Genomic DNA, 25253 nt, shown 5'->3' with positions numbered 1-25253 from the left:
GCTGCACTCACTTTGAGACAACGCAGCATGCCAGCCAAATGCAAGGGATATAAAGCCTACATAGAGAGTGAGCATCAGTGCAGCAATAGGTGTGTGCGGTGACACCCCCATAGACAGGGAGGATCGGTGTCCCGCTCAGTATTCGGGCCCTGATGACACCAGAAACCCCCAAACTCCCTTGGCCTTGAATGCACTTTTGTGTAGACGGGACCGCTGGCTATTGGTGGAGAAGCCCTATCATAAATATGTGGTACACTCTGTGAGGTCCCGCCGGAGTCTGCTGTGCTGTGCCTGTTCTTCCAGCAGGCCTATTTTTCCGGCCACTTCCCAGGCGGCAGAGGCATAGACAGGGTAGGACCTGAGAGAGCAAGGCCCACCCAAAATCTGTAAATGCCAACTCAGCAGTGGTGTGTGGGCATTTACATATGTCAATGTGGCGGCGGTGGGCCCAACTACATTAGGATCAGGCGCCACTTGTTGGACAATCCTGGCTACGCCTCTGTTTAGCGGTGTTGTGATGATTGTGCCCTTCATAAGGCGGTGCTAGACTCTTATGGCAACTGTTTGTTTGCTGTACTGTACTGTCCTGCACAAACTCCCTCCCTGTGCTGCAGTCACCTCCACACACAAAGGGGTCAGCGGGGTGACCACCGAATATTCACTGCAAGGGCTGCCTCAGAATTACTCGTGGGCAGGTCTGCTCTTTGCACATAAAGCTCCCATGTCTCTTAGTGGGCCCGATAGTGGTGTGGAGGTGGGGAGCAAGGGTGTGGAGTGGCGGTGTGGAATGATGCGGTGGCATGTGGAGTGGTGGTGGTGAGGAGTGTTGGTGTGGTGGTGTGGAATGGTAAAAAGTCCAATGCACTGTCGAAAAAAAGTCAAACATGATCTGCTTTCATTGGAGAAAACTCCAAAAAGAAACCACACAATGATAAGAACTTGTTGGAAACTAACCCGCATACATATGAAAGAAGCAACATTTGTCCAAAGAAAATGCCCGCATTACTATTTTACAAGTTACAAATGCTCATAAACATTAGGTGAGCATCATTTAGGCCCATGAGGTATGCTAACTCGGAAACAACTTTTTTTCGAACTGTGAGAGACTTCTTTTTTGGTAATGGCTAAACTATATGAACACATTAGTTGTTGTGTTCCTGTATTGGAGTGGAGTGATGATTGTCAAGTGAAATCTTGTGAGGACATCTGTATGTTGCACCTTTTCTGTTCCATGTTATCAAACTCTTGAAACTCACCAGTTCTATCGCAGGTCAAAATATGTCCCTATGAGAAATCACATGAACTTACATCAAGGAAATGATAGTTTCTGGTTAAAGTGTGATAAGTGAACTGCCACTGGCAGAGTGGTCTAGTAGCTGCATATTTGCACTTGTTTCCTCCCTGCATTTGACGTGCACAGTGTGTGTGCATTACACGTGGGAGACGTGTAAAGCTAAGGGACGGGTACAACACTCAGTATGCACACAGTGTAATCGGTGAGTAAACAAATCCCCCTAATTCTGTGAGAAACTCAATTATGAAAAAGGAGAGGCGGACAAATAGCACAATGTGGCTTAGTGGCGATTTGCATAAAATCAATGAACTTTTTGGGAACATAGGATTGACCACATCATTTTAGATTGTAGATGTCTCTGCTCCACTGAACCAAGCAGGAAACCCTTCTGAACATGTAATGCACATTGGCTTGAGTGCTCTTTGCATTTGTCACATGCATACACACATGCTGTTCATAGTCGACAATCTTTTTTGCTAAACAAACAAGACACAGATTTTTATAAACACACTTTCTTTATCTTCAGCATAAGAGTGCCATATGGAGTGGTCGCATATTAAATAGGATTTGGTGAAATACAAATGATATGTGGATACTTATTTCGTGTAGTGATTTCACAATCATGAAAGAAAAACCAGTACGTACAGACAATGGGCCTCATTCCGAGATTGGAGGTAGCCATGGCGCTATTTGTGCCATGGATGCCTCCAATAACGGGTCCGGCACCGATGTTGTGCAATGGGGACTTACCGGTCTAGTCCGACCCTGGCGGGACCAGTAAGTCCCCATTACACAAACCATTCCCCATTCCCATTTGGGCCCCCATAGGGCTCAATGAGAATGGGGAGGGCGCTAATAACGGGCTCACGACTTGCAAGTTTGTTATTAGCGCCCTGGCCCCTTAGCTGGACCCGTAAGGAACGTATGGTCAGACCACACATTCCTTACGGTCCCCGCCAAGGGACCTTGGAATAGGGTGGTAAGGGATTACCGGCACCGGTCTCCTTACCGGTGCCTGGTATCCCTTACCGCCCAAGTCGTAATGACCCCCAATGTATCGCAGAGTTGGAAAGATAAGCAAAGGGTAAGAGTAACTCTGGTTCCAGCCCAGCCTCGGCTAGGATTATGGAGGGCGGGGCTCCAGAGAGCTCTATGGATTGAGGTGGGGAGTAGCAGTAGTGGGGTGGAATCTTTTGCGGCACTTCTTTTTTTAGACAGGCTTCTTGTCCTAGTCTTCTTGTCTTCTTATGTTAGTATCGAGGCGTGTTGGGTGCATTACACCTGCTAGGATACCTTATGTTATCCTGATTATAGCGCCCTGGGAGCTTCACTGGCCAGGCAGAAAAGGCAGCGCGAACCTATTGTCTAACAGTGGGTTTGAATTTAACTTCTGTACCTATTAATATTCTCCATCTGCTATGTCGCCCTTGACGTCTACTATGTCATCTATGATTGAAGTACCGATAACTACAGGGCCCCCCTTAATGATAACACATGACTCTGCTTCACTCATCTCAATCCCCAAGCCCCTTATTAGGCATTCTCTGGCTCCAGTAGTAACGCCTGTATAGGCAGCTAGATCTGCAGATGAAATAACTGAGCACAGTTCATCTTTTCATGCTGTACTTCCACTTGATGCCAAAGTATTGCATCGACTAGGAAATGGCCTCTCTCAGAACTTGAGGCGTCCTAATTGCCTGTGCTCACAGTCGAATAATGATGTGCTGAATAGAGATGGCAGGTCTATCCCGTATTCTATACCGCCAACTACATTCTCTGCCACAAGGTGCTACTAAGCCTTTCCCTACACTCTACCCAAACGCTCTCTCTGAATCTGTTAAACAACTTTGTAATTGCCCCTCTCTGTATCGTCCTCTCGATGATATGACAGAGTTTAAAAACCTACTGATTGAAACAATTGAGCTTTTTTTGACCAAGACATATACTAATATTATCTTGGGGGATCTTATCCTAGGATATTCGCACCCTAATGACAGGGACGCACTTGACTGTTTAGGCACCTTTACTGAGCTACACTTTTCTCCATTTGTCAGCGGCCATATGCACGAAAAGGATCGTACTATTGACTGGATAGTTTCTAATAAAGACGTTATATTAAACATTTACCCCACTATCTGTCCCTATTCAGATTACCACATGATATTTTGTTTTGACCTGTCAGTGCCTAGTAAAGTCAAGGTAGTGCCTATCAACACAACCTATGTTCTATGTCACAATGCCAGTAAGATCACGCCACAAGCTATGGCCCCCTTGCTCAATCCACTGTTAGAGGACTCATTCTTTTGCAAAATCCTTAGAACAGAAGGTTGACTTTTATCATGCTTCCTTATAGTCAGCCGGGGATGTTGTCTCCCGACTCAAGCCAAAAAACTGGGAGAGTCCTTAAAAAAATAAATAAAACAGCAACCAGTAGCTCCATTATTAGAGATCTTGTTATGTTATGTTATGATCACCTGTTAAGAGCAAACCTTAACCTGTTAGGGCATTGTGGTGCTGAAAGCAACACTGAAGCGAGAAGCAGAGGGAGACACAAGGCGAATTAGGCAGAAAACGCCAGAAGGAGAAAATATCATGAACACTACGAAAAGCAAAATGTAGAGAGTTCCACAGCTGTGCCATGTCAACTGAGAAACAGCACCCCCAGGTGGGAGTGCTTGAAACAAGGGACTGAGATGCAAAGCGTAGTTACAGAATCGAGAGATCGGGTGGGAACATACTTGGCCTCATTATGAGTATGAAGGTAGTCATGGTGCTGTTACCGTCATGGCTGCCTCCATACCGGGCTCCAATACCGGGTTCCTTCAATGGGGGATTACCGGGTCATTCCAACATTGGAGGACCAGGTAATTCCTCCTTGAAGGAACCATTCCCCATTCCCATTGAGCCCCCATAGGGCTCAATGGGAATGGGAAGGGAGGCAATAACGGGCACATTACAAATGGCCCGTTATTAGCTCCCTCTTCCCCTCGCGGGACCCGGAAAGGATGTCTGGTTTTCCCAGACGTCTGTTCCGGGTCCCACAAAGGGAACCTCGTAATAGGCGCTCCCGTAATGAAGGGTGACTTTCCCGTACCGGCATCCTTCATTACGGGAACACCAGGGTCGTAATGAGGCCCACTGTTTGAATTTATTTTGCACGGTTAAAAGAAAAGCTGAAAGGAAATGGCGCAAAGTCTGGCCTTGATTAGCATAAAATAGAGTGGGAAAAGTCGCAGGCCCATTATAGGCTAGCTCTCGCTGCTCCTAAGAAGCAGTTCTATAATAACAAAATCTCCAATGCGTAAAATGCTCCTAATAAACTCTTTAGCCTTTTGCTAAAAGGGCACATTGTATCCACCGGCCCTCCTGCCGCCCTCATGTGGTGCAATAAACGTATGTTTTTTTTTTACCCAAAAATAGCCACGCTGGGGACAATATTTTTGCTAAATTAACCTTCAGACAGTCATCTGATGACCCTTCTAATCCTCTGAGGCCCTCATTAGGGCTCTCCGGACCTACTGACAATACACCTCCGCAGTATACATTGGGCCTCATTACACGGACGGCGGTAAGGGTTTACCGGTACCGGTAAGGGCACTGGTACCGGTAAACCCATACCACCTTACTACGAGGTCCCTTTGCGGGTAGGTACTTTAACGCCTGCTGTTTGGCAGGTGTTAAAAACCAACCCGCAAAGGGACCAGGGTGCTAATTACGGTACCACAATTTGCGGCACTATACTTTACTATAGAGCCCTATGGGGCAAAAATGGGAATGGGGAAGGGCAATGGGGGAAGGGGGAATTACTGCACGCCAACCTTGGAATAGGGCGGTAATTCCCCTTTCCAACAAGGCGGTGCCGGAATTTTACCGGCATGGACCAAGGTGCTAACAGCACCTTGGTCCTCCGCCATCTGTGTAATGATGCCCATTTTCTAAGGTGTCGACTGAAGAAGTCTCTAAAATCATCTAGGAGCTCAAAGCCACTAACTGCGCCAATGATCTGTGCAACGCAAAGTTATCAAAGATTGTGCTCCTTATGTAGTGCAAGCTAGTACTGCAATAGTCAATGAGACCTTTTCCACTGGCATTATACCTGATTCTCTGAAGAATACCTGTATTACTCCTATTTTAAAAAGGGCTTCCTTGAAACCTTTCATTCATGAAACCTTGTAATTATTGGCCTGTCAATAATGTCAGTTCCCTTCTCAAAATTCTGGATACAATTGCGTACTAACAGCTACAGTGCTTTGTTGCTTATCATAATTTACTGGGTATTCACCAGTCGGGTTTTGCACAAGCTCACAGTACAGAAAGCTCAATGCTGGACATCCAGTCTGACATAATCGATATAGCTGGTTTATGGTTGCTCTTAGACCTCTCTGTGGCATTTGACATGCTTGACATGACACCCTCTTGTCAACGCCTTACACAGGATCTCATCCTTGACCACCTTGCCACTAGCTGGATTCGCTCTTTTTTATGAGGAAGGTTCTCTTCAGTGCTGTTGGGCCAGCCTTCATTTCATCCCCACCTGACCACTCAGGGTGTTCCTCAGGGAGCGTACAGTTCCCCCTTTCTTTCCAGTTTGTACACAAAACCCATTCACAATCTCTTGATTAGCAATGTGGTCCAGTTTGAAAACTATGCTGACAATACCCATGCTATCAGGTGATACTATTAGAGACACTAATTATATTAATAACATCTTCAACGTCATTAGCGCATGGATGAGAAACAATTGGCTTTGGCTAAGTGACCAAAAGACTGTGCTACTTTTACCATCAATAAGTTCAGAAATATTCAGAACTTTATGTCTAAAAACATGCATTCAATTCCTATACTGAGGTAAGCTAAATCCTTGGGTATTTATCTCAATACTGAGATGAACGTGGACGCCAAGTTTCAGCCACAGTTAGCTCTAGCCACTATTTCCTACCTTTGCTCCACCGAATATGACCATTCATCTCTGATTCCAAAGTCGCTGTAATGCCTAGTGCCATTATAGGGGAAAACTCGATTATGGTCATTCATTGCTCGCTGGAGCACCTTCTTATGAGATTGCAAGGCTCCATGCGATGCAAAATGCTACTGCTCGGATTGTGGCTAATATTCCTAGAATGTCCCATATCACCCCAACGTTGAGAGGTTTGCACTGGTTGCCAGATGCTCAGAGAATGAAATATAAAATCATGACTATGACTCACAAATGCATATATGGTGATGCTCCACTATACCTAATGGCCTGCCGGCAACTCCACAACCCATCTCACTCTCTTCCATCTGGAACACAGCTTTTGACTTGTAAGTGCTACAAGCTTAGCAGGGCTGGTGGCAGATCACTTCGGATAATATCCTCAGGTTGGAGGAATATGCTACCATCTTGCTTGCGCTTTGACTCTAACCTTGCTTCCTTTCAAAAACAGTTGATAATGCATCTCTTCAGACATCACTTTATATAATCCTTTTGGTCCCATTTTGGTCTGACTTCCTGATGCCCGACCTCTACTGCCCCATTGTCTCCATAAGAGTTGTTCTTTGTGTTTTGCTCGTCTTGTCTTTGTTTAATGCTTGAATGCGCTTTGACACCTACGTGCTTTCACACTTTATAATTAAATACATGTTTCATAAAAAAATTACAATAATAACCATGCGCAAAATGTATTCATACAATTAATTTTGGGATCGCACCGCAGAATCAACGGAAGAAGAATTAACATTTTCAGGGTGGATAACTAGGCATTTTGGCGAGATCGGAGCAAAACATCTTCTTCTGAACCAAATATTAAAGACTCTATATTTAAACAAAAGAACATTTCAGTTTCTAAAGTTAGAAAATTATATTTGGTATGACATATTAATAATTATAAAGACGCTCACTAAACATAACGGTAGATAATATTTTGGTAACCAACTCATCTCTTGTGATCGAACATTGAAGCTTCCAAACTTCTTTCAATTCAAAGTTGTTGTAAATATATGTGAAGAAGGTTGAGAATTGTATTGAGTTTAATTTTCAAAAGGGTACTATTTATCTGAAATTGATCATGTTATAATTGTGAACCAGGTTTCTATTGAATTTCTAGACAAATAAAGCTTATTGTTGTTGTTTGTTAAGTAAGAGTTCGGGGGTAGCAGAGTAGCTGGGATGGATAGAGGGCAGCGATTATTGTTGTTTGTTAAGTAAGAGTTTGGGGGTAGCAGAGTAGCTGTGATGCTTAGAGGGCAGCGCTTATTGTTGTTTGTTAAGTAAGAGTTTGGGGGTAGCAGAGTAGTTGGGATGGATAGAGGGCAGCATTTAAAGTTGTTTGTTAAGTAAGAGTTTGGGGGTAGCAGAGTAGCTGGTAGCTGGGATGGATAGAGGGCAGCGCTTATTGTTGTTTGTTAAGTAAGAGTTTGGGGGTGGCAGAGTACCTAGGATGAATAGAGGGTAGCACTTATTGTTGTTTGTTAAGTAAGAGTTTGGGGGGTAGCAGGGTAGTTGGGATGGATAGAGGGCAGCGCTTATTCTAGTTTGTTTAGTAAGAGGTCGAGGAAGCAGAGTAGCTGGGATGGATAGAGAGCAGCGCTAATTGTTGTTTGTTAAGTAAGAGTTTGGGGATAGCAGAGTAGCTGGGATGGATAGAGGGCAGCGATTATTGTTGTTTATTAAGTAAGAGTTTGGGGGTAGCAGAGTAGCTGGAATGGATAGAGGGCAGCGATTATTGTTGTTTGTTAAGTAAGAGTTTGGGGGTAGCAGAGTAGCTGGGATGGATAGAGGGCAGCGCTTATTGTTGTTTGTTAAGTAAGAGGTTGGGGGTAGCAGAGTAGCTGGGATGCTTAGAGGGCAGTGCTTATTGTTGTTTGTTAAGTAAGAGTTTGGGGTAGCAGAGTAGCTAGGATGGATAGAGGGCAGCACTTATTGTTGTTTGTTAAGTAAGAGTTTGGGGGTAGCAGAGTACCTGGTGGCTGGGATGGATTGAGGGAAGTGCATATTGTTGTTGTTTGTTAAGAGCTTGGGGGTAGCAGAGTAGTTGGGATGGATAGAGGGCAGCGCTTACTGTTTTTTGTTAAGTAAGAGTTTGGGGGTAGCAGAGTAGCTGGGATGGATAAAGGGCAGTGCTTATTGTTGTTTGTTAAGTAAGAGTTCGGGGGTAGCAGAGTAGCTGGGAAGGATAGAGGGCAGTGCTTATTGTTGTTTGTTAAGTAAGAGTTTGGGGGTAGCAGAGTAGCTGGGGTGGGTAGAGGGCAGTGCTTATTTTTGTTGTTTGTTAAGAGTTTGGGGGTAGCAGAGTAGCTGGGATGGATAGAGGGCAGCACTTATTGTTCTTTGCTAAGTAAGAGTTTGGGGGTAGCAGAGTAGCTGGGATGGATAGAGGGCAGCACTTAGTGTTCTTTGTTAAGTAAGAGTTTGGGGGTAGCAGTGCAGTTGGGATGGATAGAGGGCAGTGCTTATTGTTTGTTAAGTAATAGTTAGGGGATAGCAGAGTTGCTGGGGTGTATATAGGGCAGCACTTATTGTTGTTTGTTAAGTAAGAGTTTGGGGGTAGCAGAGTAGTTGGGATGGATGAAGGGCAACATTTATTGTTGTTTGTTAAGTAAGATTTTGGGGGTAGCAAAGTAGCTGGTAGCTGGGATGGATAGAGGGCAGCGCTTATTGTTGTTGTTTGTTAAGAGTTTGAGGGTAGCAGAGTAGCTGGGATGGATAGAGAGCAGCGCTTATTGTTGTTGTTTGTTAAGAGTTTGGGTGTAGCAGAGTAGCTGTGATGGATATAGGCAGCGCTTATTGTTGTTGTTTGTTAAGAGTTTGGGGGTGGCAGAGTAGCTGTGATGGATAGAGGGCAGCGCTTATTGTTCTTTGTTAAGTAAGAGTTTGGGGGTAGCAGAGTAGTTGGGATGGATGGAGGGCAGCGCTTATTGTTGTTAAGTAAGATTTTAGGGGTAGCAAAAGTAGCTGGTAGCTGGGATGGATAGAGGGCGGCGCTTATTGTTGTTGTTTGTTAAGAGTTTGGGGTAGCAGAGTAGCTGGGATGGATAGAGGGCAGCGCTTATTGTTCTTGTTTGTTAAGAGTTTGGGGTAGCAGAGTAGCTGGGATGGATAGAGGCCAGCAGGGGAAAGAAGGGAAACTCCAGAGAGGGAAAATTAGGATTGAGTGGAGTGATCAGCAATGGGGTGGATGTGTTTTTTCTAAAGTGTAGGATTGAGGTGGCCAGTCCAATTTACACTGATACATTGTTCAAGGTACAGTGTTAGCAAGAAAGGCGTGTTTCCTGTTGAATTCCCTCTTGCAGGTCTTGCTTTCCAGCAACGTGGTGGCTTCTGGTAGTTCACTGGCTTCTGGAGATGGTGAGTTTAATGGCCAGATAGCCTGGTCTTTTGGCTATGACTGCTTTGTAGGTGATGCAGTCAGTCTTGAATATGATACTGCTTGAAAAGGAAGCCAGTACAGCTCATTGAGGATCGGGAGGGGGGGCATGGTCAGATGTTTCTAAGTCCTGTAATGAGGAGTACTGCTGTTTTTTGGATGCCTCCCCTGGCAAAGTGCTGTTTTGATCCCTCTTCTTACAATGTTGGCAGACTGTATATGTTCGGGGCAGAGATGGCATCCATTGGTACCCACTCTGCTGATGGCACCCAAGACAGCTGCTTAGATTTGACTTATTGAGGCACCAGCCCGGAATACAGGGGTCAACCTTTTCGGCAGTATGGTCCCTTATCAGCCTAGTTCTTGCTGTGCAACCCTAGACATCTGCCTAGAATTGCCCCATTGAAACACCCAACCTGCATCATGGGGACACCTTTTCTGAAGTAGGATAAACCTATCTGCCCATTTAGTTGGTTGCTTTCTTGACCAACCATAGACTTTCATCAGGCCTGTCCTCTACGAAACAAAGAGGATTTAACAACAAACACATACACTCCTTTTCATATCTCCCAGGGAAAGGGGGGACGTAAATCCCTATCTAGGAAAATTTAATTTCCACCTTCTCTTGAAGAAATAACCCCAATGTCTTCAGATCCACCACCCTGAGTATTAGTGCTTTGAAAAAAATGAATGCAATGATCATATTAACTCGGAGGTTCCTCCTCGACTCGCGCGCAATCCCCCCCCTTGAAAGCTTTGTCGCTTCCTGGCTTTCACGACTATCCATTTCAGGCTCCAATCGCTGGTAATTTGATCAGTTTCCGCGGTGATGGATTGCTGCGGGTCGCTCGAGAGAGAGCGCGTCCGATCGGCTGCTTAACGCTCGCAGTTGGCGCATTAAAACCACATTTTAATTTGGGTGGACGGATTTATTGTCTGCTTGAACCGGGGCTTGATTTCTTTTTTCCCTTGTCATCATTGGAACAAAACATATTTTGAAGAACCTGTTGACGCTGAGCATTGGACGTGTGTGCATGACTTTCAGGGGAGGAAATCACATTGGGGTTCGCCTGTTGTATATAATGATAATGATAATGATGTGTTATTTATATAGCGCCTTAATTGAAAGCACTTTACAGAGCACATATCAAGTAGGCGCTGCGAACATGTAATGACCAAAACACAGAATTTGCTCTAATTAGTGGAAGATCAGCATGCAGGGAAAGTGCACGATTTTTTAAATTTTTTCATTGTGTTTTATACTTTACATGAAAACTTCTCACACTTCAAATAAATATCTTAGCAGATTTAAATGTATATTCCAATTTCATTTCAATTACAAAAACTCTTCGCAATTTTAAATAATTTCTCAATTTGAGTCCAAAAGTGCGACAATTCAATTGTTACAGATACTTGTATTGCATTCAGTCACCGTTGCCAGGATATGTCATGTTTAACATCATTTCGTTGGTTCGACTTGTTTCGGATACAGTTACTTCGACCTCGGTTTGGGCGCATCTTCCCAGACCCTCCTTTACCTCGCCACACACCCATCCACCCCATTTATCTCGTATGAGCTGCAAGATTCGACTAAACCATGGTCTAAGTAACTGTGGTCGAACACGCATTTATTTCATCAAGCACGAATCTGTTCTAACATTTGATACCAAATCAGCATGTTAATGTTAATGTTAAAGGATATTTGTACCGTGCATTATCATCACCGGAGTGGACCCTTGGTGCTCTGGCGGCTCTGAAAAAGGGAAAGGAGGGGGGGGTGAGTTAGTGGGAGTAGTCTGGAAAAGTGCAAGAGAGCAGTGAGGTGCTGTTGGCAGCCTCAGCCCGGTGGGTCCGTTGGCTGGGCTTTGGGGTGTTTTACGGTCGGTAGTCGTTGTGTACTGTTGTGCGAGTCTATGTGTGTTTTGTTTTGTTGTTGCAGTGTAGTGGAGTTTGTGCAGATTGTTGTGTTGTAGGCTTGTGGTTGTGTTTTGGTTAGAGTTTGAGAGGTGTATGCAGAGGGGGAAATTGTTAGTAGATTGGTTAATTGGTATAGCTGCGCCAAAGTGAGGCGCTGAATTTCCGTATTCTCTCCAGGTGGGGTGTGGGGGCATTTCTGCGTCTCTGTCCTGATCTGGGCTGTCCGAAGCTCACAGTCCCTTTCACACATGGCCTTCATTCACATTCCTAACCTTACTCAAGTTCGGCCTCGGCCACCTACGTGACACCTGGCGAGTGTTTTCCTATGCAACAGGCTAAACGCCAGTAATACGCATAGATGCCGCCACACCTCATTCCAATTGCGAGATGCTAATGCAGTCCTGCTTTTTTCTTTGCTTTCTGGGACATGTAGTGCTGCATTTCCCACTATAAGTCAAGGCATGCAAAGAAAGAAAAACAGGACTGGTAATGTACTTTCCGAAGGTAATGGGGTTTGGTGGCATGTACGAAGTTGCTCAAAATGTGTTCCTGAGACAACTATTTTTATGTGGCTGTAACACTACCGTGTTGCCGTTGTTCCTTTGAGTAACACGTTGGTGGTAGTGATCAGGAGATTACTGACACCTTTTATAGGTGACCATTTCTCTACTTTTCTTTAGTGACTGTGGATCTTCTATTGCCGCATGGGTTATGCGTCCATACTCATGATATGATGCTCCAGAGGTTTTGGACTTCAACTTCCATGATCCTCAGCCAGCATGGTCAATAGTGAAGGATCATGGGAGCTGCAATGCAAAACATCGTTAGGGCCGCATAATGAGTAGCCAGTGCATAATCGCCCTTTTCCGACTGCAATAACGTTTTGTAGAAGCTAGTAAGGAACCTCGTTTATGCACGAGACTTGCGTCTTGGCGATCACGTTCCTTCTGTAATAACTCAATCTGAATTAGAGGAAATTGCATGACCCAGCACATCTGGCACATCTGGAGGATAGCTCAGCAGCAACTTGTTCGCCTTGGAAGCAAGACGACATGGAGCAACACAGGTTCGATCCCTGTTATAAATAATCTATCACATCATATCTAACCCAGTTGAACCCTTGTCATCATGGCCCACACTGCCAGAGGTGAGACACCAGGGAACCTCAGAGCGCCTTCCAGTGTTGCCTCTTTCTGCAGCCTCTTAAAGGCTGTACTCTATAGAAATCCATGTTTCTTACCACTCTCCTATGCCAGTCCTCGAAGGCATTTTCTTCTTTCCTTTCTCTGCCCCATGTCACAGTGGGCGCTCTTTTACTTTCACTGATCTGATAGCGGAATAGGTGCCCCTCGACTTTCATTTAACAGATGGCATGATGGTGCCCCCTTGGTGTTCAATGGTCGGGTGTTAGGGTTAGGTCCCTGGACTCTCGCTGGTCTGATGCTGCAGTGAGATGCTTTTCTCTGCTCCCACTGGTCTTGCGTCACAATGGAGTGCCTTTCTCTAATCTCATTAGTCTTATGCTACAAGTATGACTTTCTCAACTTTTGATAATCTTATGTCACAATGGGGTGCTTTTCTCTGCTATAACTGGCCTGGTGGGACAGTTCAAGGCTTTTCTCTCTTGCTAATTGCGTGTTAAAATGGAATGCTTTGCTTTACTTTTTACATGTGTTATGTCGCCATAGGATGATTGCTTTACTCTCACAAGCGGTTTATCATAATGGGATGATTGCTTACCTCGCCCAAGTGGTTTATCACAATGGTAGGTTTTCATTACTCTTCCAACTGGTTTATCACAATGGAATGCTTTCATTACTCTCACAAGTTGTTTATCATAATGGGATGTTTTCTTAACTATCACAAGTAGTTTATCATAATGGGATGTGTTCTTTACTCTCACGGGTGGTTTATCAAAATAGGATGTTTTCTTAACTCTCAATGGGATGTTTTCCTAACTCTCACAAGTGGTTTATCACAGTGGGGTGTTTTCTTTACTCTCACATGTGGTTATCATAATGGGATGTTTCTTTACTAACACATGCGGTTTATCATAATGGGATGTTTTCATTACTCTTCCAACTGGTTTATCACAATGGAATGCTTTCATTACTCTCACAAGTTGTTTATCATAATGGGATGTTTTCTTAACTCTCACAAGTAGTTTATCATAATGGGATGTGTTCTTTACTCTCACGGGTGGTTTATCAAAATAGGATGTTTTCTTAACTCTCAATGGGATGTTTTCTTAACTCTCACAAGTGGTTTATCACAGTGGGGTGTTTTCTTTACTCTCACATGTGGTTATCATAATGGGATGTTTCTTTACTAACACATGCGGTTTATCATAATGGGATGTTTTCTTTACTCTCACAAGTGGTTTATCACAATGGGGTGTTTTCATTACTCTCACGGGTGGTTTATCATAATAATAGGATGTTTTCTTAACTCTCAATGGGATGTTTTCTTAACTCTCACAAGTGGTTTATCACAGTGGGGTGTTTTCTTTACTCTCACATGTGGTTATCATAATGGGATGTTTCTTTACTAACACATGCGGTTTATCATAATGGGATGTTTTCATTACTCTTCCAACTGGTTTATCACAATGGAATGCTTTCATTACTCTCACAAGTTGTTTATCATAATGGGATGTTTTCTTAACTCTCACAAGTAGTTTATCATAATGGGATGTGTTCTTTACTCTCACGGGTGGTTTATCAAAATAGGATGTTTTCTTAACTCTCAATGGGATGTTTTCTTAACTCTCACAAGTGGTTTATCACAGTGGGGTGTTTTCTTTACTCTCACATGCGGTTTATCATAATGGGATGTTTTCTTTACTCTCACATGTGGTTATCATAATGGGATGTTTCTTTACTAACACATGCGGTTTATCATAATGGGATGTTTTCTTTACTCTCACAAGTGGTTTATCACAATGGGGTGTTTTCATTACTCTCACGGGTGGTTTATCATAATAATAGGATGTTTTCTTAACTCTCAATGGGATGTTTTCTTAACTCTCACAAGTGGTTTATCACAGTGGGGTGTTTTCTTTACTCTCACATGCGGTTTATCATAATGGGATGTTTTCTTTACTCTCACATGTGGTTATCATAATGGGATGTTTCTTTACTAACACATGCGGTTTATCATAATGGGATGTTTTCTTTACTCTCACAAGTGGTTTATCACAATGGGGTGTTTTCATTACTCTCACGGGTGGTTTATCATAATAATAGGATGTTTTCTTAACTCTCAATGGGATGTTTTCTTAACTCTCACAAGTGGTTTATCACAGTGGGGTGTTTTCTTTACTCTCACATGTGGTTATCATAATGGGATGTTTCTTTACTAACACATGCGGTTTATCATAATGGGATGTTTTCATTACTCTTCCAACTGGTTTATCACAATGGAATGCTTTCATTACTCTCACAAGTTGTTTATCATAATGGGATGTTTTCTTAACTCTCACAAGTAGTTTATCATAATGGGATGTGTTCTTTACTCTCACGGGTGGTTTATCAAAATAGGATGTTTTCTTAACTCTCAATGGGATGTTTTCTTAACTCTCACAAGTGGTTTATCACAGTGGGGTGTTTTCTTTACTCTCACATGCGGTTTATCATAATGGGATGTTTTCTTTACTCTCACATGTGGTTATCATAATGGGATGTTTCTTTACTAACACATGCGGTTTATCATAATGGGATGTTTTCTTTACTCTCACAAGTGGTTTATCACAATGGGGTGTTTTCATTACTCTCACGGGTGGTTTATCATAATAATAGGATGTTTTCTTAACTGTCAATGGGATGTTTTCTTTACTCTCACAAATTATGTGTCACTATGGGATGCTTTTCGCTGCTTTCTCAGGTCTGGTGTTCTAATGAGATGTGTTTCACTACTCTCAACAGGCTTAGGTCACACCGGGGTGCTTTTCTCTACTCCCACGAATCCTCTGCCCAGTGGGGTGCTTTTCTCTACTTCCACGAGTCCAATGTCTGAATGGGATACTTTTATCCAGCCTACTTAGTCTTTTGTCAAAGGCTTTTCTATGCTCTTACTATTCGCATATCACATTGACATGCTTTACTCGAACTCTGCAATGTTGGTGTCACAATAGAATGTTTTCTTTACTCCCAAGTCTGATATCTACAGGGGAGACTTTTCGCTGCTTTCACTACTATGGTGCTATAATGGGATTGGTTTTCTCTGCCCTTGCACGTGATATGTCACAATAGGATCTTTCCAATACTCCCAATTGTCCGATGTCACAAAAGGATGATGTTCTCCTCCACTCTCACAAGTCTTAACTAACAATGGGATGTTTTTTCTACTCTAGAAAGTATTACGTCACAATTGGCCGCCTTTCTCTATACTCATTAGTCTGATGTTACAATGCTATTAGCTTTTTACTTAAGAAGAGTTCCTATTACTTTAGAGCGGAGACTGTTAATGAGCCCTTCTGGTTGCAAATGGAGAGAGGGATGTGTGCGCCGTTTCATTTGGATAATCTCTACTGTATGGAAAAATTATCAAACAAGAAACTGGTTTTGAAACCAATTATGGTTACTCGACAGGTTTTGGGCTCTTGGTTTGGTGAGAATGGACAAACTTATGGTTTCAGTACAGATGCCTCTATATGGCATAATGAAGCTTTAAAGATTGATAATAGATGTCTTAATTGGAAAGGTTGGGTTTCAAGAGGGATTTTGAAACTGGGGGATGTTTTGGATGGGACTCGGATGTTGAGTTTTGAGGAGTTAGTAGATAAATTTAATTTGAGTCTAAGAGAAATGACTAGGTATTTGAGTTTGGCAACTGGGATTAATCAGAGGATCACTATGGTGGGAGGCTCACTTTGGAAGAAGCCTGAGGTTAGTAAATTACTGGATGGTCTAGAGTATGGTGCACGAACTTACATTAATTTCATGCCCATGAATGCAAAACATTTGTTGCCATGGGATGGGTTGAGAGTTACTTGGTCGAATGATGTCAGTAGGGTCATCTCTGATACTGATTGGAGTGATATTTTAAAAGTGGGTGTGAATTTAGGGAAAGATATGAACTTGCGTCTGATTCGGCAGAAGATTGTTGGAAGATTGTATTGGACTCCTGTGAAAATGTTTAAGTTACAATTGAGTTTAAATGACTTGTGTTGGAGCTGTAGTGCGGATAGAGGTACTCTTTTACATCTACTGTGGGGATGCCCAAGGGTACTGTCATTTTGGAGTGAGGTGATAAATAGAATTGATTTCTTTTTTGGGATAAGTTTAATCAGATCTGCAGCTTATATAATCTTGCTCTCACATGTTGAAAGGGGTGTTCAGGTTAGAAAGCATAACTTTTGGATTGATAGAGTAATGATGATTGCGATTAGATTGATTCTCAGGATCTGGAAAATTAGGAAGAAACCCAGCGTTGAGGATTGGTTGATAGATTTGAGGGTTTTATCTAGGTATGATAAGGTTTCGTTGAAAAATAGAGGCAAGGAAGATGAATATTTGTTGCTGTGGGGATCGTTTGATGCCCTCTATGATTGACTTTCTATTCTGTGGATAATTAGAGGGTAGCATAAGGGTTTTTTTTTTTTCTTTTCCTCTTTGTGATGTTTGGTTTTGTCTTTGTGGTATTTTATGTGTATTAGGTATAATATTTAGCGAGGTTCATTTAGATACAGTTTGCATGGTTGATTTTATTATTGGATTTGGTTTAAATGGTTTGCTCATGACTTTCATTTGAAAATGTATACTGCAATGTTAGTTTGATCCTATGTAAAACTGCTGTATTGTAAACCTAATAAAGAGAAGTTAAAAAAAAAAAATAAACAATGGTATGAGCTGATAAGTAGGTGACGTTTCAGAATGCTGCCGAAGAGGACCCCAAGATTGCAGGCTTTGAGGGGTGGTGTGCCATGATTAGGGGAAAGGAAATGGGGAAGGGAATGAAGGGAGTAGCATGGTGGCTAGGGGGGTAGATGACTTGGAGACTTGGAGCATAAGACAATACAATGCCCCTTCAATGGTGGATTATAAGAGACAGAGATACAATGGTAGAGGTCAAGGGTAAATGTGGGAAAAGGGAAGAAGCTCTGGGTATCATGATCCAAAAGGCAGAAGGAGAAACTCACGGAGGTGATTATAGAGAAGGCACCTAGGACAAGGCCATGGGGGACATCACCTGGGCGTTGAGTGGAAACAGAAAGGTACATATTACAAGGAATAGAAAATCATTGTCAGAAAGGCAAGTTCCTGCACAGGCAAGAGGAGTGCCTTGAATGCTGAGGTTAGAAAGGATTTGAAGGACATTGGAATGGTCAACAGTACCAAAGACTTCCAATTGGCTGAAAAGGTCGAGGAGAGAAGAGGGTTCTGGGTGGTGGACAGTGGTTGGAAAGTGAGACATGGCTCAATGCCGTTTCCATTGAGCAAAGACTATTGGAGGGGGTCACAGAGCGTGTTCACCTAAATGCAGTTGGTCATCTGGTTCCAGACTACATGTTTGAGATCTTTAGAGTAGTGGGGTTGGAGGGAAACAGGATGACCAACATCTGAACAAGTAGTTCAGGAGCAGCAGATGATTTTTTAGAAGGATTAGGACCTGGCTATTCTGAGGCCTGTAGGGAAGATGCCTGTGTCAAGGAGGAGGGTAGAGAAAGAGTCAATGCAGGAGCAGGAAAGAGTACCAGTGCATTTACCGTTTGAGGAGCAAAAGGGTCAACTCTGGCACAGAACAGCTTGGCTCGAAAGAGAATGAACACCTGCCCGGCAGTCGACATTGAGGAGAAGGATATAGGAAAGGAGAATGCAGAATGGGGGCAGTGAATGAGGCAGGAAAGAGATGGGAGAGAGAGTGTCACAGATTCTAGTGGTGTTGCATGAGAATTGGACTGTAAAGTAATTATCGGACAGGGAAGAGCATAGAGAGTGGGAGAGGCTTGCCACATAGGGTGAAGGGCAGTAGAGAGTTTGTGGGTGTGTGATTCGAGCAAGGTGGTACGGTTGATCAAATAGGTGGGTGCACCTTGTCACAGCAGAGTGAGACCTGCTGTATGGGGAGCAGTCTTTGAATTAACCTTATAAATGGAGATGAATGTTGATGTTAAGACAGTGGATCTCAGGTTAGATTCAAGGTCTGAGATTTGGGTTAGTGGGGCACATTTTTTCTAGTGTAGTTCTATTCAAAGGGAGAGCTAAGGGCCAAGTTGTAATTGAGGAAGGCTTTTTTGATGGAGGACGCATGGTTTAGGGAGAAAGGGAGCAGAGAGCATCAGACAGCTTCATCGAATGCAATAGTTGCAGATTTGAACTTAAGCTAAAGCTATCTCATAGGGTGATAGGAGCTTCTACAGGAAGTAAGGTCAAGGTCAGCAAGGAAAGTGATGGGAGGATCAGGAGGCTAGAGACAAGGAGGAGTGGCAGCAAGGAGCCGAGCAACTGTAATTTAAACGACAGGGGACAACCACAGATGAAAAATGTGTGGAGAAATGGATGCGCCTCATTGCTGAGGTTAATGATGATATCAAATGCTTCACGTCGCCTATCCAGCCATGGGAATGGGGAGAAGGTAGTAACATCGGTATGGAGGGCAGCAAGTGTTGCGGTGTCACGAGGGGTGATCTACTCCTCGCTGGCAGCCATAGCCACAAGCTGGGTTATGAGAGTCGAAGTGATCTGTGAGGAAGAAAGACTTGTTCCATAGGGATTTGGTGCCACAGGGTGATTGTATTAGATGCAAAGAATGGAAAGGGAAGACAAAGAGGACCTTGGTATATATGTCTGTGAGTGGTGCTTTCGTACTGTGCTTCTTTGCCTCTTTGCTGGATGACCCCGCGCCCCATCTCTTTGCCGACCACTGTGGTGCCGACTGTGACCACCTCTTGTCCTATTCTCACTGTAAGCAATGTCTCTGCTCTCCCTTACTATCGTCATCTGTTATGACTATCTGTGCATATGTGTAGTAGATTACTCATACTGGTGAGACCCTTTGTCTGCCCTACTTGCCCTCTACTGCCTTGATCAATCCCCTTTCACATCTGCCGTCTCTTAGGCCTCCTTTTAGCCTTTAGTCACTTCCTGCCTCTGCTGCCTCCTTCTAAACTCTTGCTGTTTTTTGACTGGGCCCTCTGGCACACAGTCACCCACCTCATTCCACCTGTGCTTTTTCCAATCCTGGATCTGTGGCCCTCTGCTTCACAGCGAGCTCTCCTCCTCACCCACTGCACTTCCGCCCCTGTCTCCCCCTTCTAACTGCTGATTATCCCTCTTCCTGTGTTGCCTGGCATCACCTGGCCACTCTATCAATTTATTTGTCCCTCCCCCACCTCCCTGTCAACTCTGACCCACTCCACCCTACAACTCTGTCATGGCCTCCACATTTAGCACCAACAGTAGTGCCTTCGTATCCACATGCCGGGTCTCAGGTTAATTTCCCCTCCTCTGGACCACTGCCAGAGGAGCTCTCCTGGAGGGGTCAGTCCCATATGTCCCATGATCTCTCTCTATCACTTTTTTGGCAGAATACATCCCACTTGCCTCACACTCCCCTTCACCACCCTACATTTCCCTACCAATACTTCCCCCCCTTCCCCGCCCTGCCCTGTTAGAGGCTCTGCTGCCTCCGTTACCCTCCACTGTACTACCCTCCATTCTGGCATTCTCTTTGTTGGCTTAGGAACCTGTAGTCTCAGGTGCGTACCACGTCATTTCGCTACTCTCTCTGACCAGCAACTTCTTTTGCTGGGTCTGACCTACTGACTTGTCTCACCTGTGCACATTACTTAGTCTACTGTTCCTCCTTCCCCTTCAACTTGTCACCCTACTTCCCCCAATTAGCACCCCTCCTCAGGTTTCAACCGTCTCAGTGTTCTTGCTCCCCCTTATGCCATCCCACCATCCTACCTCAGGGCAGTTTCCTCCTGGAGGCGGGCTCCACACGGCTTACTTAGGCCATGCACTTTTTCACCCATGGCATCCCACTCGCCCTGACCTCCCCAGCTGCTGGGCAGACAAGAACCCATTTCTACCGTCTGCCCCATCCATTGGGCACGGACCTCTTCTAGAGAGCCATCGCATAGTCTCTACCTGCTGCTTTGCACCCGCGCGTCCAGTCATTTCCAGCTAGGCCAAAGCGTATCCTCAGCTGCTGGACTCTGCTCAGACCACTTGTCCTGAGGTCCTCAAGTGGACCTTCTCTCGCCACAGGATGCTGGCCCCAGGGAAGCTAAATTCCTCCACTTACCGAACTCTCCTTCCACGATCATACATCACCAGTCGTATGTTATTGTCCTGCTCTTTCCCATCCCTGCTGCCAGAGCCTCCTTTCCAGCCCAGCTTCCCATTGCCTCTCCCTAAGCCTTGCTTGAAGCCTCCCTCCCCCAAGGCCCTGGCCTTTAGTACTCTCTACCATAGCGGTAGCCCGTGCCCAGCAGAAGAAACCACTAAACCCATATGAGCTGGGTTTGACCCTGCTCAGCAAGAGAGCATCCAAGAGACATTTCCAGGCCTTCAACCTCCGGGAGGAGAACCCAGTTCCCCAAACCATGCAGTGACTATCCTACTGCCCAACCTCTAAACACGTCTGTAAGAAGGGCATTGGTCATAGCTCGTTGTGGAAGGTTGTATATCCAAACACACGCCAGCTGGCCAGATGGTATAGGTGCCCCTTCAACTTACCTGGCAGGGTAGCATCTGTGATCAGAAAGGCAGAGCTCCCAGGGTGAGGCTCATCCATTGCACCCTTTATCTAATACGCTATGTTCCTAGTGTTTCAGATCACGTGTCTAGGTCACATGATCGCTTTTCAAGTATACACTGTGCATTACTCGGTGTATCGCGCATAGCAAGTACGAACCGTTGCGCATGTCGGATTTCTTCTTTAACATTGCGGTAAGTGGTAGATGCTGTATCTTTGTGTTTCTTTACTCTGATGATTTAATTGATTGGAGTTTATCCGTGTTCCCTTTTGGTTCAGGCTGAACTCAGACTGTTTTCTATGGTATTTGGACTTTCACTAAAATTGCTATGCTACATGAATAGATTTAATTTACGATCCCATCATCCTTTTTCCTCCCCCCTTTTTTTTGTTACATAGTGTCTTACTCGTCCTGTCCTACTCTGCCTTTGGTACTTTGCGGGTACTATATACAGTTCAAGTTGACTTATTTGGAAATTGGTTTACCATACTTTGGTTGGGCCCTGTTGGACCCCACATTGTGCATTAATTGATCTAGTGACCGAGGTCAGAATTATTGGTAAGCATGTTAACTATATCAGTTAGGTGCCCTTTAATCTTTTTGCCTCTCAGGTCAATCATATCACACCACTTACTACTATATGTTTTCTTTGTTTTTATAGGGCATTACCCATATCATTTGGAATTAGCTAATATGTGTCTTAGCTGCCATTGGACCTTCCATCCTATCTGAGATATCGAATCATTGCAGATGTGAATTTAGTACCTTTTTACTTTGTCTTTCTGTTAAACAGGTATTTTTTCTTTGGCATATTTCGGTTACCTTATGCCCATTTGAGGCTTTATTGTGTTCTTACTTGGAGTCACACCTATGGGTTGTTGGATGGTGATGTCTAAAAATGTTTTCTTTTTACCTTAACTAAACCACTGCAATTACACAAACTGTAATGATTACCACATTCATTGCATTTTTTTGTTTCATAATTTCACTCTGTACTTTTTATGCCTTGGATTTCTCAAGTTCTGTGTATTTATAAATATGATTTTAAGTTTCTTATACTGATAATTTCTTTTAATGCATACAATTCCAGATCATTTTGCTCCTGAAGAAGGGGGTGTTCCCAGAAACACGTAGAGCTCCTCATCGCAAGAATATTGTTTTTGGACATTTTTCTGTATTATAAAAATACTTTACTTTTGTTTCTTCTAAGATTATTTTTCCCATAATGGCCTCATTTGAGTATTTGGATGTCTACAAATTCTAATTCGAACCAGAAGGGTTCTGGTCATCATATTGTGAAAATTGTTTGCTTTGTTGAAACCTGTATTCACTTTTTTGAAGTAAAAACTTTAACTACAATTGACTGATTTTGTATAAGCTTTAATGGTGTGCAGGGGATGGGAGTGTCTTTAGATTTAGACACTTTTTTCTGCTTTACAGATGGTATAGGTGCCCCTTCAACCAAAAAAGTAAATGGAGATTTCAGAGTGTATGCCAAGAAGAATTTTGCAAACACCTGGGGTTCACACAATCAGATGGTGCGATAATGTTTCATTCAAACCCACCATCAATGTTACAGTTACAGATTCCTTTAATTTATTTCGGGCTCGATTTGATTTCTGCCCCTCCACCATGACAGCAGAGTTGTCATCTCGAGTCTTCATGGCCCACACCTAACCTCCATCGGGAGGCTAGCTCAGGGGCAATGCATTTGTCTTGGAAGCAAGATGATGCGGACCAACACAGGTTCGATCCCTGGGTCCGCGCTTAGAAATCTCTGGGTATTGAGCGTGATCTAAATAACCCATTGTATTGAATTGCAACCTACCTGCAAGACAAGTAGACTCAATATACCCGGGCAGCCTTCCATTCATGAGGATTAGATGTAGCCAGCATCTCATCACCATTGCCATAGTGCACACTTTTCCTCTGGCCACCAGGGTCCTGTAGAGTGTGGCCTCCTTGCTGAGCAGGCTTCGAATGCTCCTGACTTCTAACAGTCTGGCTCTTAAAGTAGAGGAAACGCCATCCAACGTGCAAATGACGCCTTACTCAGCCCACCTGTCCAAGATAGGGGAGCCACTTGTGGCCACACCACTGACGATCCTACCCAACACAAAACTCACCACCCAAAGTCTCCTGTCCAGTGCTTAATTTGTGGGGGGGCTTGCCAGGGCTCATCTCTGGCATGCATTTCTGAGCACTGGCACTTGTTTCTGATACCAGCTTGATTATGCTGTAGTATTTGAGAACTTTGTTATATTACTAGGACTGACAGTTAAAATAATAAGCACCCGCAGAGTGCACTGGCCAGGGTTTACACATACTGGGCTGACACATTGTTATTCATGAATCTGGTGACCTAGGTTGGCAGGGCAGGGCTATCATCCAGTGCACTGCTCCACTCAGTCTGCATAGCATTGCTGCAAGTTCTGTACTGTAATATCTGGCAGGGTGGGTTGACAACAACAGGCCAGTGACCAGCCAGCAGCCCCAACACACGGGCAAGGCCAGCGAAGAAGCCCACATCGAAGAGAAGAGCCTGTCATGAGTGGCCACCTATACAGTAAGATCTTGCTGCAGTGTTTGACAGGCAAGTTCATCAGTTTAGTAATGATTTTTCCTCATTTGTCCATCAATTTACCGAAGGACGAAAGCACGTTTTCTCATGTATTCTGTGGATACATAGTTAACATGATTGTTGGAAGTGTCGAAGTGAGGTTGGTGCATTGGAGCACATGTTATGGCACTGCCCTGGAGTGCGTGGATTTTGGTCTGACATATGTGGAATGTGTTTATGTGTGTTAGGGATTGATATCGCACTCGATTTTAAAACTATGATTTTGGGTGGTGACAATTTGTTGGACGATCTTACACAGTCACAAAAAAAAATCTTGTTCAGGGTGGCATTGGTTGGTAAAAAGTTATTACTGCGGGTGTGGAAATCACAAACCATGCCGTTGTCATCTGACTAGATCTCTGAGATGCGTGCACTGTCGAGTATTGAGTTGGTGATCTTCAGGAGACAAAATAATGTGAACATTTCTTTTAGGGAATTTGGAGGAAATTTCTGGATATATACTAGATATTGTGTTTTACATTGTTGTACATTGTGAGATAAGTTAATCGATTTGACTTTACATTGACTGTTTTTGTAAAAAGTTAGAATTGTTTATGTATATTATATGTTTGCTGTTGAATAAAGAGACTATTAAAAGAAACACTTACACATTGTTTAAAAATATGTTACGTGGATCGGTATCTGTTAATTGCACAGTGCATCAATGAACCGATGGGAGTTGCAGCCTAAACCTCCAATATGTTGACACTCTATGAAGAAGCTGTGGGTGGTGTCCACAGTGTGAGGGGCCCTGTCCGCCCATTGTGTCTCAGAAGCGCGAGAACATATTTGGGCCCTGGCACTTATTTTCTTACAAATGAAGCACTGGTCCCATCCATTTTCCAGACAGCTGCAATCCAAAAGAATCAGGCTGCAGATTCTGCGGTTCCTACCCAATTACCGCTCATCTCCTACCACCCGCTGGAAGCCAAGCCCACTGAGAAGATAATCACCAATCACCAGGAGAAGCTGGTGTATGACAATAAAACAGGTATATTTACTAAAAGAAAAACTGGCATTTTGGGATATAGTGATGATGTATACACTAGAAGTGAAATGCTAATAAATTGGGAAAAAGTGTGTCGTTTCATAATTTATGATACTTTGGGGACATTTAACGCTGATGTTATGACATCTTTACCCTGCTGTTAGAGGGCTCTTTCTTGGATCTTTGGTGGTGTTTGCTTGGCACATGTGCAGTCTCTGTAGCACGCATACTACCTCTGCTTTCACAGCTGTAAAATGTACCTAGGAAAGGTGGGCTAGGGCTGCAATCCGGGGCTGCAATCCAAGGCCTGCAATATCTGTCTAAGAGAGGAGGGATGGTTCTGTAGTCTGAGCGCCTGCATGATTGCCCTAACGGAGGAGGGACAG

At 43.8% G+C, this 25253-nt stretch overlaps 1 protein-coding gene across 1 annotated transcript in view; it reads left to right on the top strand.

Moving 5' to 3' along the window:
• GRIN2D (glutamate ionotropic receptor NMDA type subunit 2D) overlaps positions 1–25253 on the top strand; it is a 1678351-nt gene that overhangs the window by 176949 nt on the left and 1476149 nt on the right. The gene's annotated exons all lie outside the window — the stretch shown is intronic.

Source organism: Ambystoma mexicanum, chromosome 1q (genome assembly GCF_040938575.1).
Source record: "Ambystoma mexicanum isolate Mex_15411 chromosome 1q, UKY_AmexF1_1, whole genome shotgun sequence".
Taxonomy (NCBI): domain Eukaryota; kingdom Metazoa; phylum Chordata; class Amphibia; order Caudata; family Ambystomatidae; genus Ambystoma; species Ambystoma mexicanum.
Note: the sequence above shows the minus strand (reverse complement) of the source record. Positions and strands in the feature narration are given on the sequence as shown.